We start from the raw sequence: 4,935 nt of genomic DNA, 5'->3' as shown, positions 1-4,935 counted from the left end.
GAGGATAATTCAACGAAATTTATTTTCTTCTCAAAATAGAGAAACACCAAAAAGATAAATGCAAATAGATAAATTAATAATTAGTCTTACAGGGGCGCCTGGGTGGCTCAGTCATTAAGCATCTGCCTTCGGCTCAGGTCATGACGGGATCAAGCCCTGCATCAGGCTCCCTGCTCAGCAGGAAGCCTGCTTCTCCCTCTCCCACTCCCCCTGCTTTGTGTTCCCTCTCTCACTGTCTCTGTCAAATAAAACTTTAAAAAAAATAAATAAAAATAATTAGTCTTACAGATCCACACCTTTATCTGTGAATATCTGGGGATGGAGAGGGGGCAGCTACATCTCCATCTACAGTATCTCTACAATACACAGAATAGAAATAAACAGACTAGAACTTTTAGCCACAGACAGAAACTGCAGGTAATGCAGGTTAAGTCATTAACCAATTACATGACTCTGGGCAAGTCACTTGATTTCCCTTTGCCTTTTGGTCCACCCCCCAGTTGGGCACTACACAGAAACTCCCTGAAAACCAGATGTTACATCAAAGCCAATATTTCCTGGAGGCCAGCCTTGCTGACTTCTTTGAAAAGCACTAAATTTAGAAGTAGCGTGCAAATAACACTGCTCAGATTAAACTCCCTTATTAGTGGTCCAGATGATAATCAAAGGCAAACAGATGGTTGCTTAATGAATGTTATTGGAAGGAAGGCATCTTTAAATATAGGATTTGTGTGAAAAGTTTGCTTTTTCTTACAAGTTATTTTGATGATTATGTTAGAATATTGGCATCTCTTTTTAGAATATAACCTTGTGGAGCCTCATAGACATGTTGAGCAAGATCAAAGCATTGGAAGGCCAACGAAAGGTTTCTCCAAGTCTAATAAGCAAAATTATGCAGTTAAAATGGAGATCAAAAGCTTCAAGAGAAAGCATATAGTTACCGAGAGCCAGAGTGTATATATTAAGGAATCAGAGATATCAAGTATACCTAGCTCTTTAGAAACCTGACGTGTGAAACCCAATCTATACCACTGCTGGAATAGGGAATGCTTGTTTCTTTTACAAAAGATTTATAATAGGATTCCTTGTGACCCAGAGAACCCTAACATGTTTGAAGCCAGATTTGATTTATTTGTTTTGTGTTTTGTTTTGTTTTGTTTCAATAAACATGCCATCCTCCTTGCTCAGCAAAAATTCAGTTAGTGGCCATATCTCAATCCCTTCTATACAGAGGAAAGAATTACAAACTACATCCTAAAACAGGCAAGATAGCCTTCCAAATTACAGCTGAAGACTGAACCAGCATCAACTCATGCTATTGCTACAAAAAATGTCAGGCACTTTTTACAAAAGAAATTTGTCAAGAAACAAAACAAGACTACACACTTACCAGTTTCCATGGAGTACAACTGGGGTCGACAGAGGCACAACTCTACAAGTTATGTATCATTCATGGTCCATTCAGGATACAGAAACCACACTAAATGAATAAAGAAAATATTCAACTAATTGAACATTGAATACAAGGTATTCTTAACTAAGTGTAAAGGTATTATCTAGGTAACCGAAGGAGTAAAAAGAACTCTAATAGTGGGCTTCTAAGCGTTTACAACTAGCTCTCTCCTTGGGGAAACCTGGTCTGTAGCATTTGCCAATTTCCGTGGTGTAAATACTCCCACTGTGGCAGATTGGCAGATTTCCAGCTACCAACAGTTTAACAACTGACTCGCAAAATTCCTGAGAACTTAACAATGGGCTTTTACAAGCCAATATGGGCTGATTCCAGCACAGAGGTAGCAACTGCAGGAAACAGCTAACACCCTTAGGGATGAGGAACAAAAAGAGGCTGGAACTATCAAAATTTAGAAGCTTGCAGGGGTCTGCAGAGCTGAAATAGAGATCTGAGGAGGTAGTGCTGCACAGCGGTGCCGGTGACAGAGCTGCTAGGAGGCCGACGGGCGTGAGAGCCTGGACGGGCGTGAGAGCCTGAAAAGAAGAGGCTTCTAAAAACGAAGTGTGGCGCCTGGGTGGCTCAGTCGTTAAGCGTCTGCCTTCGGCTCCGGTCATGATCCCAGCATCCTGGGATCGAGTCCCACATCGGGCTTCCTACTCAGCAGGAAGCCTGCTTCTCCCTCTCCCACTCCCCCTGCTTGTGTTCCCTCTCTCGCTCTCTCGCTCTCTGTTGAAAAATAAATAAAATCTTTTAAATAAATAAATAAATAAATAAATAGGAGGTGTGGGGCAGCCTGCCTGAGCCTTGCCATACACCAGGAGACGGTTTCCACGTGGCAGCTCCCGCTCCACGGTAACCACGGTAACTATGTGCAACCAAAAGGCCACGATCTAAAATAGGGCTGTGTCGGAGCAGCTGCAACAGGACTCTGCGGAGCGTGCTACTCAGACATTGAAGAAATACAACAGAGAAGGACCCATTAAGAATTTGGACAAGAGGTACAGTCCCACACGACTCTGCATCGTTGATGAAACCAAACCACATCTACTCCTCCTTGGGCCAAGTGGTCATTCTTCCGTTCAAATCTGATTAAAAGCACGGACTATGCCACACACCCAGAGCTCCATGAAAAACAGGAACTGCAGCCTAAATTCTAAATACCAAAGACCGAGATCTTCAGCATTGCCTAAGGGAACACCTCGATCTCTGAATCTTTATTGTCCTGCTTTGTGCAAGGCATTCTCTATACTAACTTGTGCTGGTTATTTGAAAACTAGCAAAAGAGGGGTGCTGGTGCCTCAGGCAGTTGAGCGTAGGACTCTTGATTGCCACTCAGGTCATGATCTCAGGGTCCGCTCTGCGCTCAGGAGGGAGTCTGCTCGAGATTCTCTCCCTCTCCCTCTGCCCGCCCCCCCACACACATAGGTGCGCACTCTCTCTCTAAAATAAATAAATCATTAAAAAATAATAAAAAATTGTTTAAAAATTAGCAATACAGCTTACATGTGTGTTTATTTTCTATTCCGTCTCTCTCTGGCCCATGTTTTTTTCTTCTCAAAGTCTATTCCTTGCTGACTCCCAAGTGGAGCGCAATATTTGGAAGCGTCAGAAAAGGACACAAACTGGGTTCAATTCTGACTCCGGGAAACAAGCGCGGCCAGATGAAAGCTCCGCCAGAGCCCAGCTCACAGGAACCGGAAGCAGGGAGGAAGGAGCACGCCCCTTCCGCCTCCAGAACCGCAGTCTCCCTCGAGCGCCCCCTAATGGAGGAGTAGCAGAGAGCGGCTCCAAAGGGGACGGTGGTTTGCAGAGTTCCAGCCCCCGACACTGTGGAGCTGAATCTAGAAAGGAGGGTTTGGAGCTGAAAGGTAAATAGCTTCATACCTGGCACAGTTATAACCGGAAGAATGATGCTCTATACTTGTATAACTCTTTGCAATTTGAAAAGCTTTTAAAAAATGTATTTGAAATAATAACCACCATTTACTAGTATTTACAACCTGCCAGGAGTCATGCTACATTCTATGCACAACATATTTCATTCCATTTTCACAATAATCTTATAAGATATCCTTAACCCCATTTTGTGTACGAAGAAACAGAAGTACAAAAAGATTAAGACAGTTGCCACACATTACACAGGTTGATGGCAATTAAGTGGTTCTCAAACAAAAGTCCTCTGCCTTCATTTCATCATGCCGCTTCTCAGCCACAGGGTATATCATTTTCAGTTAGGAAAGAAACCAAAATGTCAGCACCAACCTCATTTAAGGTATACTCAAGAAGATTTATGTTCAAAGATTTATATTCTTAATGGGGTAGAGCAGAGATCGTATTAGTCATAACAGTGCTTGCTCTCAGTCACTGCTTGGAAGAATTGTTGTGGTATGCAACAAATACTCCAATTAAGAGGTCTATCTATTAAAGCTGGAGGTCTCCTGGAAGTAACAGAAACCATAACAATAGTGACCTAAACAATTCAGGGGTTTCATTTTTCATACGTAAAATGAGTCCAGAGTCCAGCAGTGCAAGAATGATACAGTAACACTGTGATGCCTTCAAGCATCTGGGTTCTTTCCAGTATTCGGCTCCATCATTCTTCCTTTGCAGGTGTCTTCCATTCTGCTGCATCACTGTGATAAAACCATTCCTTCATATCTAATGTTGAGTCTGTGTCCAAGTTAAAAAGAGGGTAAGGACAAAGGGCAGCTAATTCTGTTCCTTTACAAGAATTTTCTCAGAAGCCCCTCCCAGGAACTTCTGCTTATATTTCATTGTCCAGAACCATGTCCCACGGCTGCTCACAGCTGAAAGGGAGGTTGGGAAAATCCTTTTGTAGCTAGGCATATTTCCACACAATAAAATAGGGGTTCGTTGAGTTTGAAAAAAGAGAAAGAAAGGCTGGATATTGGTTTGGCCATTATGCACATGAGTCACAAAAGGTAAACAGGACTGGTAGGATTAACAGTTTATCTCTCCTTTACCTATTGGTCTATCTCTTCTTTTTCCCAACCTCTTCACTTTTCGTTGATTCTGTGACCCAGATTTCACAAAGCAGCCTCTGGTGAAAGTGTTCATCCCTTTGTCCCCACAAATTCCCTCATAATTGCCAGCCCTGCAACCTGACTTTGGTTTGGAAAATGTGTCAATACAAATTACTTACTTTTTTTTCTATATTCTTTTTTTTTACTTTAAATTCAATTTAGGGGCACGTGGGTGGCTCATTCAGTTAAAGGGTCTGCCTTCAGCTCAGGTCATGATCCCCCCCGGGGTCCTGGAATCGAGCCCTGCATCGGGCTCTGCTCAGCGGGGAACCTGCTTCTCTCTCTGTCCCTCTGCCTGCTGCTCTGCCTTCTTGTGCTCTCTCTCTCTCTTTCTCTCTCTGTCAAATAAATAAATAAAATCTTTAAAAAAATAAAATTAATAAAATTTTAAAAAATAAATTTAATTTAGTTAACATATAGTGTATTATTAGTTTCAGG

General features: G+C 42.3%; 1 pseudogene; it reads left to right on the top strand.

Moving 5' to 3' along the window:
- The first annotated feature begins 2,320 nt into the window (after positions 1 to 2,320).
- On the top strand, positions 2,321 to 2,546 carry LOC113925617 (annotated as a pseudogene).
- The last annotated feature ends 2,389 nt before the right edge of the window (positions 2,547 to 4,935 follow it).

The sequence above is a fragment of the Zalophus californianus genome, chromosome 2 (genome assembly GCF_009762305.2).
Source record: "Zalophus californianus isolate mZalCal1 chromosome 2, mZalCal1.pri.v2, whole genome shotgun sequence".
Classification (NCBI taxonomy): Eukaryota; Metazoa; Chordata; class Mammalia; order Carnivora; family Otariidae; genus Zalophus; species Zalophus californianus.
This window is presented reverse-complemented; position numbering and strand designations above follow the sequence as displayed.